Source organism: Carcharodon carcharias, chromosome 18 (genome assembly GCF_017639515.1).
Source record: "Carcharodon carcharias isolate sCarCar2 chromosome 18, sCarCar2.pri, whole genome shotgun sequence".
Classification (NCBI taxonomy): domain Eukaryota; kingdom Metazoa; phylum Chordata; class Chondrichthyes; order Lamniformes; family Lamnidae; genus Carcharodon; species Carcharodon carcharias.
The window spans coordinates 78,455,259-78,471,701 of record NC_054484.1 but is presented as its reverse complement, the minus strand read 5'-3'; positions in this window follow the sequence as shown (position 1 = coordinate 78,471,701).

Sequence of the window (16,443 nt, the reverse complement as noted above, 5' to 3'; positions counted from 1 at the left end):
ATCCATGTAGACAACATCCACTGCACTACCCTCATCAATCCTCCTTGTTACGTCCTCAAAAAATTCTATCAACTTATTAAGACGGGATTTTCTGTGCCCACCGGTGTCAGGTGTGTCTTGAGCAGACAATATGGTGGGATTGGTTTCATGGCACCAATGGTGGGCCGTGTTCTCCACCAACGGACGTAAGGAACTTCATTGTAATATATCAGCTTATCATTAATAGGCCAGGCCGCCAAACTGTTGGGTCATCCGCCCACGTTGGTGGGAAAACACAGTACATATGTGACATGCACTTGGCAGGCTGCACTTCACTCAGGACTTCAAGGTTTGTTCGCTTAATTTGCTTCGGGCAGCACTCGCATTCATCAGCGCCAGGCTTCATTGACAGCATCACATCACTTTTAGGGGGGCTCATGGCAGGTCTCTACCTACCAGATCAGCCATACATGGGTAGCTTTTCAATGGCTGCAGGGCTGTTTGGCGAAGGGGGAGAAGTGGCCTCAGGACTCAGGCAAGGGAAGAGGCTGCAGGACGATGGCTGTACTGGAGAAGGAGGGTAATCCAGGGTGTGTGTGGGGGCACATGTTGATCTGTGCAAGAGGTTTCAAGATGGTGAGGGCTGAGAAGGCAGTTTCCAGAGGAGATGGGGCCAGATGGACATGTGAGGGTATGTGTGTGAGAATGGGTGCTGATGTCCCTTGAGCTGGCAGTGAGTGAGATGCCAGTGAATGTGTGATGGGCTTGAGTGTGTGAGTTTAGAATGAGGAGATGGTTGCCATACCCTGGCTGCATGGATGAGATCATTCATCCTCTATCTGCATTGGATGGCCAACCTCTTCTGTGCAGCATTGGCACTAATCCTCACTGCCATCGCCTACCAAGCCATAGTGATAATGTTGCTGCCCACCCTGCAGCCAGAGCGGGGGTAGACGACATCACAGCGGGCCTCCACAACGTCCAAAAAGTGCTCGAGGGCCGCAGTCTTCTTGTCTTTCGGGGCCATGTCTTGTTTACTGCAGTCCTGGGCTGGAAGCACTAAGTGTGGTTGTACTTTAAGTGTGGAGTCTGGCGTGATGAAGCGGCGAGGTGATGGCGTGGCAGGTGAATTGGATCCCACCTGCCATGAAAACTGCCTGTTTCCCAGGGATGCATAAATAATGAGGCGGGCTGCCATTGCGGCCGACAGTTAAAATGTCATTTTACCCACCTGCTACTCCAAATCTGTGATGATTCTGCCCACGATCTTTCTCTAACAAAACTATGCTGACTATCCCTGATCAATCCTGGCCTTCCTCAATGACAGCTTATCCTGCCTCTCAGAATTGATTCCAATAATTTGCCTATCACTGATGTCAGACTGACTGGCCTATAATTTTCTGGCCTATACCTCCAACCTTTTTAAATAATGTTCAGAGGCCTCCAACCCTCTGGTACCTTGCCTGTATCTAGTGAGGATTGGAAAATGATCCTCTGAGCATCCACTATTTCCTCTCTGGCTTCCTTCAACAGCCTTAGATATAATCCATCTGGCCCTGGTGATTTATCTACCTTCAAAGATGTCAGTCCTTCCAGTACTTTCTCTCTCATTATGCTTATTGTATCTAATATTTCACACTCCTCCTCTTTAACTAGAATCTCTGCATCATCCCTCTCCTCAGTGAAGACAGAAACAAAGTATTTATTGAGAACCCTACCCACATCTTCAGCATCAACCCACAAATTACCATGTTCATCTCTGATAGGCCCTACCATTTCCTTAGTTATTCTTGTGCTCTTTGGATTTTCATGAACTTTACCTACCAATATTTTTTTTTATCTTCTCTTTGCTTTTCTAGTTCCCTTTTTTACTTCACCCCTATACTTTCTATACTCCTCTAGGCTTTCTACAGTATTTGTGACTATCATAAGCTTTCTTATTCTGCTTTATCTTCCCCTGTATGTTTCTGGATAACCAAGGGGCTCTAGATTTGGCAGTACCCATCCTCTTTCTTTGTGGGGACATGCCTACACTGTGCCCACGGAATCTCGCTTTGAATACCTCCCACTGATTTGACACCGTTTTCCCTTCTAGTAATTGTGTCCAGTCCACTTTCACCAGTTCACCCCTCAGCTTTGTGAAATTTGTCTTCCACCAATTTAGAACTTTCACTCCTGTTCTATCTTTGTCTTTTTCCACAATGATGCTAAATTTAATTATATTATGGCTACAATCTCCAAAATGGTCCCCCACTGCTACTTTATCCACTTGCCCAGGCTTCATTTCCTAAGACTAAATCTAGAAATCCACCCCCTCTCATCGGGTTTGTTACATGCTGACTGAAAAAATTCTCTTAAATGCAGTTCAAGGATTTTGTGCCCTCTGTGACCTTCACACTATTTGTATCCTAATTGGTTAGGGTAGTTGAAGTCCCCAACGATTACTGCCCTATTGTTTTTACACTGAGAAATTTGCCTACATATTTACTCTTCTAACTCCTTTCCACTATTTGGGGACTATAGTACACTTCCAGCAATGTGGCTTCCCCTTTTTTATTTCTGAGCTCAACCCATGTGGCCTCATTTGATGCTTAATTTAGTATATCATCCCTCCTCACAGCTGTAACTGTTTCTTTAACCAATAATGCTACACCAACCCCCTTTTTATCCCCCTCTCTATCCTGCCTGAAAACTCTTTTTCCAGAGATGTTGAGCTGCCATTTCTGGCCCTCTTTAAGCCAAGTTTCCATTATTGTGATGATATCATGCTGCCATGTGTTTATCTGTGCTCTCACCTCATCGGCTTTATTTGCTATACTCCTTGCATTTACATATACACCTTTTAACACTGCCAAATTCCTATGCTGTACACTTCTTAACCTTGCTTTTTCTGTCCTTCACAGTTACTCACTAATTCTCCATCTCCCATTCCCTGTTCTGAATTTGCCCTCAGGTTCCCAGCCCCCTGCAAGGATATTCATTCCAGTCCTGTTCAGGTGTAGACTATCTGGCTTGTACAAGCCCCACCTTCCTCAGAACTGGTCTGAATGCCTCAGAAATCTGATGCCCTCCCTCCTACACTAACTTTCCAGCCATGCATTCAATCGCTCAATTGTTCCACTTCCTATACTCACTTGCATGTGGGATTGGGAGTAATCCTGAGATTATTGCTTTGGAGGTCCTGCTTTTCAATCTCCACAGAGGAGGAGGTGATAGAGATAAGCTGAGTCTCTGCATGCCTGGCCATTGGAGGTCGAGTGATGGGGGCCTCACAGTGACCAAGTGATAGAGTTAAATATCAGACAGCCATTTTCTAGCTGACAGGCTGTGGCTAGTGGAAATGACACAAGAATCAGTGCTGGCGCCTCGGCTATTTACAATCTATATTACTGACTTAGACAAAGGGGCTAAAAGTAATGAACCTAAGTTTTCTGACAAGGTGAATTTAGGTGGGAATGTAAATTGTGAGAAGGATGCAAGGAGGCTGCAAAGAGACATAGACAGGTTAAGTGAATGGGCAACAAGGTGGCAGGTGGAGTATAATGTGGGGAAGTTTGAGGTTATTCACCTTGGTCATAAGAATAGAAAAGCAGAATATCTTTTGAAAGGTGTGAACCTTGTGAATGTTCAGAAAGATTTGGGTGTACCCTTACATTGAATACAGGAAGTTAGCTTACAGATACAGTAAGCAATTAGGAAAGCAAATGGCAAGTTGGCCTTTATTGCAAGGGGAGTGGAGGACAAGAATAAGAAGTCTTGTTACGTTGGACTGTCCAAGTTCCAATCAAACAAAAAAATGATAACTGCATAAAAAAAAATGTAAATAAAGGATGCATGTCAGCAGTTTAAAGTCCAGAAAGAGGCTGTATTAAATAAACTAATCAAACTCAAAGTAGATAAAGCCTTTGGTCTGAATGGATTTCATCCATTCATTTTAAAATAATTCAGGGAAGAGATAGCAGAGGCATTACTATAAATTTTTAATAATTCATTTAAACAAAGGTGTAGTGGTAGAAGACTGGCAAATGGCTGATGTAATTTCTATATTCAATAAGGTGGACAGAATGTGCCCAGGTAATTGTAGACCAGTCAGCTTAACATTGGTGATAGGAAAAAGTCATAGAATTCCTTCTAAGGGAGGCTAGACAAACATAGGAAGGGGAAGGGAATATCAGGTTACGATGGTAGATTTCGTGGCGGAAAGATGGGAGAAGACTTGAGTGAAAAATAAATGTTGGACTGATTGGGCCAAATGGCCTGTTTCTGTGCTGTACATCCTATGTAACTCCTTGGATAAATGATGCATCCAGCACAATTAAAATAAACTGTACATGAGCAAAGTACAATTTTTCTATTCAAGAATTATTGTGCCCAACAGTCCTCTTAAGTCCATTTAAAAAACCCCTTTCAAGGGGTTAGCAAGTGTTGCTTAAAGGTTAATAAAAGTGTAACAAATTTATTGCAAATTATGACAATGTGACACATTGTGATGTCAAGGCTTTTGAAATATTATGACATCTACTCTAAACAGCAACAGAACACAAATAATTTGTTAATTCAGGCCTCCCATGTTGCATGATAAGAGAAGTTTTGTTGTACAGGATGAGATTTTCTGTAGTATGTGGCTGAAGGGAAGAGAACTGTTAAGATCAATAAAGAGCATGACGTTATGCTCATAATGGAGAGAAGCAAAAATTATATCTCATGGGAGTCACTTCATGGATGGAACAAATGAAACATGGTGTGGTGGAAAAAATTAAAAACAAACCTTCAAAGTAAATTGATCCCATCCTAAGAATCAACAACCCTTTTTAGTTACTCATTGTAGTCATTAACAAGAACCAACTAGAGATTCCCCTGGGATAAGAGGCATTAAGAACTGAATACGTCTGATGGGAACTGAAATCAACTATATCAAGTTTATTCCTAAATACTCTCATCTGTTAAGGGGACTTCAGATTGGGATGAGCATCTTCCATTAAAAAAATGAAATCTACAGATAGGGTCTCCCCCTGCCCCCAAAGAGGATTGGTAGAGGATTAAATTTTTTTTAAATGGGGAGTGAGTCCCCAACCTGCCATGTACAAGCCTGTTGCCATTTTTAATGTTGTCTTATCTGTCATGCAAGTATCCCACCTCTTATCCTCAAGAGATTGGGCGCTTCAGTAACATATTTAAATCAGGCTCCAGCAGGGTAAAGGAAGCAGGAGCTGCTAGATCGGGTAGGTAAATGCCTTTTACAGTGCTACTTGTGGGCCAGGAACAGCAAGAGTGCTCCCTCCAGCCCCTTAAGGAAACCTTCAGTCTCCCTTCTGCTGATTGCAACTTCTCTCTCCACCCCACCATAATTGGTAATCTGCTCCAACCCAAGGCCCAAATTTTTACTTCCGCACGACTGCTGGGGTCAGTGCTCTTTTAATTTGACCAGCTACCCCGGCTGGTAACAAACAAACAATACAATATTGTCCTGTTGTTCATTTTGGCAGGATCTCCACGTCCCTGGCCATGCTGGATCTTCCCCACAAAATTGCATTCCCCCACACCCTCCCCGTAACTATTGGGGTGCTCAGATCTAGATTGTAAATCTACACAAGTAGTAACTAAGTGGAGATTTTTAGTTTATATATCTGCTGTAAATGACTGGAAACTTATCCCACTGAGGATAGGGCTCTAGATTGTTAAGGCAGTTGTACTGGAATTTCAACCTTCTACATTGAAAAGAAGTATTTCTAAACTGGGATTGGATTTGGAAATGTGTCACTCCTTCCCCAACAAAAAGCTGGTTGATTTTGCATGATTTTTTTCTTTTTATATTTTGACTAATCATTAAACATGCCATTTCATGGAATCATACAGCACAGAACGAGGCAATTTGATCCATGATTCCTCATCAACCCCACTTCCCTGCTCTTTCCCATTGCACTGCTAATTATTTTCCATTCAAGTGTATATCTAATTATCTTTTGAGACTTACGGTTGAAAATGTTTTCACTTATTTTCAGCCAGTGCAATCCGGATCATGGCAACTTCTGCATAAAAATTCCTCCTCATCTCCCCTCTGGTTCTTTTGCCAATTCCATTAAAGTTGTGCCCTTGGTTGCTGACCCTCCTACCAGTTCAAATAATTTCTCCTTATTTACTGAATTAAAACACCTCACAATTTTGAACACCTCCATTAAATCTCCCTTTAACTGTTCTCAAGAGAACAATCTCAAGCTTTAGCAGCCTCAGCAACAACAACTTATATTTATATAGTCTCTTTAAGGTGATGAAATGTCTCAAGGCACTTCACAGGAGCAGTATAAAACAAAACATTACACCAAGCAACATTAGGAGATATTAAGTCAGATGACTAGAAACTTGGGCAAAGAAATCATTTTTAAGGAGTGTCCTAAAGGAGAGAAGTGAGGTAAAGGGCAGCGAAATGCAGGCAGGGTATTCCAGAGCTTGGGAGCTAGGTAACTGAAGGCACTGAGCAATTAAAATGAGATGCACAAGAAGCCAGAATTAGAGAAGTGCAGATGCCTCAGAGGGTTGTGGAGCTGAAGGAGATTACAGAGATAGGGAAGGTTGTGAACAGCCTGGTTTAATCTCAGAAAGTTGCTGGGGAGAGGGATGGAGTCAGTATCTAGGAAACAGAGTTCGGAGCAGGGACCGAAAACAATGGCTTCAGTCTTCCCAATATTTATTTGGAGGACATTCTGATAAGTTATTAACAGTGGAGGAGTCAAGAGGTGGTGGTGAGGTAAAGTTGGGTGTCATCAGCATGCTTGTGAAAACTAATGGTGTGTCTTTAAATAATGTTGCTGAGGGGCAGCATGTAGGATTCTTGATTGACTACAATAAGAATCCTATGTTTCTTCAGCATCACCATCATCCAAAGAGCAATTACTAGTAATTTTATTTTTTCCAATGTTTTTCTACTAGTGCTGCTACATCTTACGTTCCCAGTCTAGTGTCATCAGAATATGAACTATGAACTGCAACCATCATCATTTAAGGGTCTTATAAGTATCTATGATTAAACTTAATCATAGTGGTACAACAGCAGGTAAAGGTAAAAAGCACGGCATCTGATAGCATAAATCTTGCTGATTAAACTCTCATTTCTCTTCAGCCAGATACTGCTCATTACCATGCAAGAAGTGCACAGCCCCCTGTGGGAGGACTGAGACTGAGGACTAACCAACTCGAAAAACTCAAGGCTTTTTTTTCCAGAATGAACCATGTTATGATCTTCAGATATACGGTCATTACAACAATCTGGGCTTCCAAACACAATCAAGGGAGGTAGGAAAGCCATGTCCAACTACAATGTTAATATCCATGCTTCAGATTCTTTAAAAGGAAGTATAAGTGGAGTTTATATTTCCTCAAAAATTTAAAAAAGTGTGAAAAAGAAATGGTCCTCAATACCCAACACAAGTTGTAATCGATAACTGGTGTCAATTATTTGGGTCAGTTTACATAGGAAGCTTGTATAGCAAACTAATTTAATTCTCTTGATTGATGGAAATGGCTACTGCAGTTCACTCAAAATGACAGGAGAAAGCCAGGTTGAATATTTTGAGAGAAGGCTCCAAACTGTATCTCCAGGGGAACAAATTGAAGGAACTAAAATTGGAGAAATGGGTAGAGCAATACACACAATATGTAATATGTAGTACCTTGAAGTTTTGGAAGTATGAGAGTTGATGGCTAAATCAAACTCAGATATAGAGCAACAAAAGGCCCAATCGAAAGAGCTCACAGAGCTGGGAGATATAGTTGAAGCAACTTTGCTGGCCCTCTTCCCCACTCACAGGAACATCCAGCTCAGGCTGTTGAGTTAAAATGCCCATGTGCCCTAATAGCAATGCCGAGGTAAATTTCAGAAAGGCTCACAATGGATTTTGGTGGGTGTTCTTGCTTCCTGCTCAGTTGTTCAGGTTAAAATTGGGGACAATCAGCTCCTGGTATCCCCAGGGTGGGTCAGTAACCTGGGCTTTTTTAACTGCGCACCCACTCAGTTGCTGCTGGGTTGAATAGGCTTAAAATCACCCCCTTTTATTCTCTTTTGTCCTCGTATCTCCTGCCTTCTTGTTGCCTATGGCTGTATAAACATAGGTTATGTTGCTACACCTTGCCGAAGTGTCCATTCATTTTTTCCTGCGTGTACCCTGGGGATGAGTACTGACAGGCTGCACAGTAAGGACATTACAGCTGTCTCAAATCCTGACTTCTCCCAGCATCTATATGTACACGACCAGGTAATCACAGGGTCGAAATCGGGAGCAGGACCCTCAAATGATGTTTTAAGTCTGAGCTTTGGTCATGGAGACCAGATACAATATCCAGCTGATTTAGCACAGGCCATAGATCTAACATGGATCCTTAGATGAACACTGGTTAGTGGAGAACTGAAATGCATCTTTGGTCACAATATTTCTAAGTATTGAATTTATTTTTGTTTTAATATGCTTTTTAATGCACTTTAACAGGAAATGAGAGTTTAATCCTTGCAATGAAATGTAAATTTTAAAGCAGCTGTTCCTGGTAAGTCTGGTGGTGCCTATGTGTGTGCCAGCTGAAACTTTCTATGGTATTTTGTAGTAAAAAGAAACATAAAACATGATCTACATTGTAGTGCAAGATGCAATTTAACAGCTGACAACACATCTGCTGTTGCAGGGATTGGGGAGATCTGGAGGTAAGGAGGATCTAACAACAGAATGCTGGGATTTCATTCTGCAGCTCAGACCCAGAGGAACTATGGTTTACCTGGGAAGACTTAAACATGCATTTCAAAGAACATAGCAACAGGTCTATTTGATTGCAAGTACAAAATAACATGTGGGGAGTGGGGGGTCATTTCAGTGTAATCTTGATACTGTCACCACTAAGACTACTGAAGGTGAGTTAAACGAGTTAAAAATTTTAAAAAGCTGAACTCTTTCATTGATTTCTTGATTTTTATTTTTAATTGATAATATGCCACATATATGCATCAGAGTTAAAATATTGTCAGGTTACAGGGTTTTAAGCTTCCGTGTAATGCTATAAATATGAGAGTAATTCTTCCAAAGCTGTTAATTATGATACAGTCACCTGAAATTTAAAGCTGTTATAATCGTGCCCTCTGCTGATCAAATTTATATATGCCTGTTGACACTACCAGATCAACTAGCTGACTGATACAAGAAGAACTGGAATGATTAATAATTGTATTTAAACCCATAGGAATTGCACAGTTAGGTTCTTACTGCTGTAACAGAGCTAGTTGGATACTTGTTCCAGAAAAAGGCTTCACCTTGGCAGATCCTGCATTCAAATTTGATTACCTAAAAAATGCAAAACCCCAAACAACTACTTCCTATCCATAGTTACCAATTCCAATTTATCTTTATAATATAGTTGCTATCTATTATTTCTGAATGTTTCTAGGTTCAAGCACTCATTACACTTGAACTGCAAGTTAAACAATGATCTCTGCTACCCATAGGATGAATTATCTATTCTGTGAGTTAACTTTTGTTTACTTTTTGATCTGCATTCACTGAAACATTGTCAACATAATAGTAAGCAAATGTGTAATGTAGGAATGGTAGTATGCACCTGATACTTTGGCATCCTCCAAGCCACATAAGTATAGTTAGAGAGAAATAGAGCCACATGCCTTTATAATAGATAATATAATAGAAATAAAAGTCATCCAAATGGCCAGAATGAGTAAAAACACAGTGGGTTGGTTTTAACCCAACCTGTGAAGTGGAAAGTGGATGGGTGGGAAGTTAAAGTTGAGCAAATTTGTTATCCATTTGGAATTCATCCCTTGCCCCGTCCACCCCACCAAAACCTGTAACCTTAATTTGCAGGGTTCAGCATGAGGCTTATGCATCCCATAAAACAGGTGGGGAGGGGTGGTGGCCAGTGAATTCATACAAATTAGGCTCTTACTATATCAATTTTTTCTGATTGGATTTTAATTGGGCCCTGAATGGAAAAAAAAAACACTTTGGTTTTTCCTTACTGATGAAAGCAGGTTGGTAGTTGTTGCAAAGGACAATGAGGCCTTTGTGGGTTCAGAAGGAGCAGAAATGCTCCTTCATGCATCACAAGGAAAGTTGCTGCCTCCCCTGCCCAGGGCCCCCCCTTCTCTCTAAGTGATATTCTCCCTGAAAACCAGCAGCCAAACAAGCGATGCCTTATCTTTGGAATCCAGCAGCTGCTCAGTGCCTCTTCTTGCTTATTCCAGGCGAAAAGAGCACTGGTGGATTTTAAATATGGCTAAAGGCCTCTTGCCTCTCTTGATGGGCAGGAAATTAACTAACTGGAGTAGCTTCTCAACAGATACCAGCTCCAAGTTAAAGCCTATCCGCTGTTTTATAAACAGCATTGTCTAAATGAGGGAAAGTGCAGTTCAGCAGACAGGCATTATTCCGCTGTCCCATTAAATGTATAATGTGTCAGAAAAACGAAGATGTTTCGTCAAATCTGAAGAAATCCAAACATTACCCAGATTGAACTGGATAAAATCAAGTTCAAGTTAAAGATGAACAAAGCTAGGACATAAGTGGGGATGAGGACAGGGAATAAGCAAATTGTGGTTACAATCGAAGCTGCATGAAACCTAGTTATGAGCATGCTTAATTAAATCTTTTAGAGCAGTGGCTATACTGGTGAAGTCCTGGAAGGAGTTCTTTGAGGAGGCTCTAATGAAAGATCATTGACCTGAAATGTTAATTCTCTCTCCATATGGTGCCAGACCTGATGAGTATTTCCACATTTTCTGTTTTATATCAGATTTCCAGTATCTGCAGTATTTTGCTTTTGTGCTCATGATACCTTTCATTCAGTATAATTGAAGAATTTTTATTTTGAAGAAGCTATATTCTTGCATGAAACAGATTGGCTATGGATGTAGAAAAAGATTTCATTGAGAATGAACTAATACAAAGTGAGTTATTTTCCATATGCACGAACGCAAAATGGGTATGTGCAATCAAACAAACAATCTTTAAGGTATTGAAACCTGAATCTTGCTGTCTGCGTTTCATTCCTCAAAACCAACAGTTCCAAACCAGATAGGTGGTCAGTCTTGTCAGGTAACCTGATCTTAGCCCCCAATTCTGAGTAAATTCTTAATCCAGTTGCAGATGAGGTGTGCAACAACACGCAACAGCCTGGCTTTCCCTCTCTGTGTGGGAGATTGACCAACCTGTACTTGCTGCACTGTCTCATGGTACAACTAGAGATGCCATGGGGGAAACTGAGGGCATAATGACTAATAACGGGCCTTAATTTAGTTACCAAGATTCAATCTTCATAAAAAGTCTAAAGTAAAGTTTTCCAGCAGCAATTGCAGACCATTCCTATTTACGTCTGTAGTTTTCTTCCAAGAAATTTCAGTACTCAACTGGTTAATTGGATAGAAAATAATTAATCCGGTTGGTTAATGAACCATAGTTCTTTTATTGCAGTTTGCAGTCCAACTGAAGATTCCACTAAAGTCCATCACCTCCATTTTAATCCTTAATGCCCTTCAACAAATGTCTCAGGGAGGGTTGTGACAAAATGTGCAGTGGAATTTACAAGTTTCTGGATTTGGCTTGCCTGGTTGAAGAGGAACCTTATGATCACATGTCCCAGCAGAGTCCAGAGATTCCTCCCTGGCAACTGTGATGTTTGCACGGGGATTTGATGACAGCTGTGAGGGTATCACTCTGCTCTCTTCACACACGAATCGGGTTTGTCATCGGATTCAGAAATTCTAATGATTTATGGCCTTTCCGTTGCTCTTTTCCATTGATTTTCTTTCTCTCCTTCTCAGCTTCTGCCCCGATGACATTTCGAATTCCACGGTGTTTATTTACTTTTTCCAGCTGCTCCTTTTTCCCTTTCAGTTCGAGTTTTTTGACATAGCCAGCGGAATCCAGTAAATACCTGCTCCAACCATAGTGTTGGGGTGTGCCACTCTATTCACTGTTATTACATAAAGATATCCAAGGATAAATAATTCCACAGCAGTTAGCTATAAGTTATACAATGGACGCCTTTTAAGTCTGTATGGACAATGATCCTGGAACTCCTCAGGATAGAAACCTAATTTCCAGTGGGTTTAGGACAGGAGTTTTGGGAACACAAGGATTCCACGTAATTTGAAGCAAAAGCACACGGGAGGTCAGATGGCACCTATGGAAAGAAGAAGGTAGAGTTAACATTTAAGGTCAATGACCTTTTGCTAGAACTGGAAAATGTTATAGCTAAAAAGGAGGAACAGAGCCAGTGAAAAAGGAGCTGGGAGTAAAAGGATGATGGTCCGTGATTTAGTGGAGGACCAGAATGATTAAATAATGGAGGATATAATAGTGTATCAAAAGTAGGCACTGGGAGGTAAATAAAATAAAAGAAGAGTGACTGGGTTGCTTTGTCTTCCAGCAGCAAGGCACCTGTTTTGGTGTCCTTACGATTGCTAACAACTTGTTTGAGCCACGCAAAAAGCCTGGATTTAGGATGGGGCCTTTGGCCATGAGTTAAGGTGGATGTGGATTCTACTGTATTGTACTTGCACTTAAAGGATTTCTAAATGGTTATAACAAAATAGCAGAGAGGGAGAGGAACATAGGAAGTCAAGCAGTTAGGGTGAGCATCATTAGGATCTTTAATAAGGCGTTGAACTCTTATGGGATTAAAATAATGAAACTCACTGAGGTCAATGGCAAATAAAATTGTGTGGGACATGTAATGGGTGCTGGATTCATCAGCGCCCATTTTGTGTCTCTGCCAAAGATAAATTTCACCCCAGTGACTCTAATAGGAGTTGAAAAATTTTCTGACCAATTTATTCTTCGACTTAGAAGGCACTAAGAACACACCAGAAGAGTGACTGGGTTGCTTTGCCTTCCAGTAGCAAGGCACTTGTTTAGGTGTCCTTACAATTGCAAACAACTTGCTTGGGCCACGCAAAAAGCCTGGATTTAGGATGGGGCCTTTGGCCATGAGTTAAGGTGGATGTGGATTCTCCTCTATTGTACTTGCACCAAAGAGTGAGCACAGGGAATTCACAGGCAATCCAGAGACCCAGAGTAGTGCTCTGGGGACCCGGGTTTGAATCCTGCCATGGTAGATTCAATAAAACTCTGGAATTAAAAGTATACTGATGTCCATGAAACCATTGTCGATTGTTGTAAAAACCTATCTGGTTCACTAATGTCCTTTAGGGAAGGAAATCTGCTGTCCTCACCTGGTCTGGCCTACATGTGACCAATCCCACAGCAATGTGGTTGACTCTTAAATGCCCTCAGAAATGGCCTAGCAAGCCACTCAGTTGTATCAATGAAGCTCATTGAAGTCAATGACAAATAAAATTGGGTGGGATATATAACTGGTGTTGGATCCATCAGTGCTCATTTTGTGTCTCTGCCAAAGTTAAATTTCACCCCAGCAACTCTAATGGGAGTTGAAGAACTTTCTGACCAAATTATTCTTTGAGCTAGAAGGCCCTGAGAATACATCAGAAGAGTGCCTGTGGGTTGCTTTGCCTTCCAGCAGCAAGGCACTATTGGATCAAAACCATTGTATCAAAGTCTCAAAAAAGGAATGAAACTGGATGGACCACCCGGCATCAACCTAGGCACTGGAAACAACAATGGCAAACTCAGCCCTGTTGACCCTGCAAAGCCCTCCTTACTAACATCTGGGGGCTAGCGCCAAAATTGGGAGAGCTGTCTCACAGACTAGTCAAGCAACAGCCTAACATGGTCATCCTCACAGAATCATACCTTACAGATAATGTCCCAGACACCACCATCACCATCCCTGGGTATGTCCTGTCCCATCGGCAGGACAGGCCCAGCATAAGTGGCGGCACAGTGGTATACAGTCGGGGGGAGTTGCCCCGGGAGACCTCAACATCGATTCCGGACCCCATAAAGTCTCTTGGCATCAGGTCAAACTTGGGCAAGAAACTATGTGCTGCCTTCCCTCAGCTGGTGAATCAGTGCTCCTCCATGTCGAACATCACTTGGAGGAAGCACTGAGGGTGGCAAGGGCGCAGAATCTACTCTTGGTGGGGGACTTCAATGTCCATCACCAAGAGTGGCTCGGTAGCACCACTACTGACCGAGCTGCCCAAGTCCTAAAGGACATAATTGCTAGACTGGGTCTGTGACAGGTGGTGAGGGAACCAACAAGAAAGAGGGACACTTGACCTCATCCTCACCAACCTGTCTGCCTCAGATGCATCTGTCCAGGACAGTATCAGTAGGAATGACCACCGCACAATGGTTGTGGAGACGAAGTCCCACCTTCACATTGAGGAAACTGCCCTTGGTGTGTGGCACTACCACCGTGCTAAATGGGATAGATTTCAAACAGATCTAGCAATTCAAGACTGGGCATCCATGAGGCGCTGTGGGCCATCAGCAGCAGCAGAACTGTACTCGAACGCAATCTGTAACCTCATGGCCTGGCATATCCCTGACTCTATCATTACCATCAAGCCAGGGGATCAAACCTGGTTCAATGGAGTGTGCAGGAGGGCATGCCTGGAGCAGCACGAGGCATACCTAAAATGAGGTGTCAACCTGGTGAAGTTAAAACACAGGACTACTTGCATGCCAAACAGCATAAACAGCAAGTGATAGACAGAACTAAGCGATCTCACACCCAACAGATCAAGTCTAAGCTCTGCAGCCCTGCCACATCCAGCTGTGAATGGTGGTGGACAATTAAACAGCTTACTGGAGGGAGAGGCTCCACAAATACCCCCATCCCTAATGATGGGGGAGCCCAGCACATCAGTATGAAAGATAAGGCTGAAGAATTTGCAAAAGTCGTCAGCCAGAAATGACGAGTGGATGACCCATCTTGGCCTCCTCCAGATGTCCCCAGCATCACAGATGCCAGCCTTCAGCCAATTCGATTCGCTCCACATGATATCAAGAAACTGCTGAAGACACTGGATAGCGCAAAGGCTATGGGGCCTGACTATATTCTGACAACTGTACTGAAGACTTATGCTCCAGAACTTTCTGTGCCCCTAGCCAGTTCGGCTACAACACTGGCATCTACCTGGCAATGTGGAAAACTGCCCAGGTATGTCTTGTACACAAAAAGCAGGACAAATCCAATCTGGCCAATTACCGCCCCATCAGTCTACTCTCGATCATCAGTAAAGTAATGGAAGGGTTCATCAACAGTGCTATTAAGCGGCACTTGCTTAGCAATAACCTGCTCACTGATGCCTAGTTTGGGTTCGGCCAGGGCCACTCAGCTCCTGACCTCATTACAGCCTTGGTTCAAACATGGTCAAAAGAGCTGAACTCCTGAGGCGAGGTCAGGGTGACTGCCCTTGACACCAAGGCAGCATTTGACCAAGTGTGGTATCAAGGAGCCCTAGCAAAACTGGAGTCAATGGGAATCAGGGGAGAAAACTGCACTGATTGGAGTCATACCTAGCACAAAGGAAGGTGGTTGTGGTTGTTGGAGGTCAGTCATCTCAGCTCCAGGACATTACTGCAGGAATTTGTCAGGGTAGTGGCCTTGGCCCAACCATCTTCAGCTGCTTCATCAATGACCTTCCTTCCATCATATGGTCAGAAGTGGGGATGTTCGCTGATGATTGCACAATGTTCAGCACCATTCGTGACTCCTCAGATATTGAAGCAGTCCATGTCCAAATGCAGCAAGACCTGGACAATATCCAGGCTTGGGCTGACAAGTGGCAAATAACATTCACACCACAAAAATGCCAGGCAATGACCATATCCAACAAGAGATTACCTAACCATTTATGTTCAATGGCATTACCATCACTGAATTCCCCACTATCAACATCCTGAGGGTTACCATTGACCAGAAACTGAACTGGACTAGCCATATAAATATTGTGACTACAAGAGCGGGTCAGAGGCTAGGAATCCTGTGATTAGTAACTCACCTCCTGACTTCCCAAGGTCTGTCTGCCATCAATAAGGCACAAGTCAGGAGTGTGATAGAATATTCCCCACTTGCCTGGATGAGTGCAGCTGCCACAACACTCAAAGAAGCTTGACACCATCCAGGGTAAAGCAGCCCACTTGATTGGTACAACATCCACAAACATTCACTCCCTTCACCACTGACGCACAGTAGCAGCAGTGTATACCATCTACTAGATGCACTGCAGGAATTCACCAAGGCTCCTTAGGCAGCACCTTCCAAACACAGGCCACAACCATATAAAACGACAAGGGCAGCAGACACATGGGAACAACACCACCTGGATATACCCCTCCAAGTCACTCACCATCCTGATTTGGAAATATATCGTCATTCCTTCACTGTCACTGGCTCAACTCCCTTCCTAACAGCACTGTGGGTATACCTACACCACATGGACTGCAGCGGTTCAAGAAGGCAGCTCACCACCACCTTCTCATGGGCAACTAGGGATGGAAAATAAATGCTGGCCCAGCCAGCGAAACCCACATCCCATGAATGAAT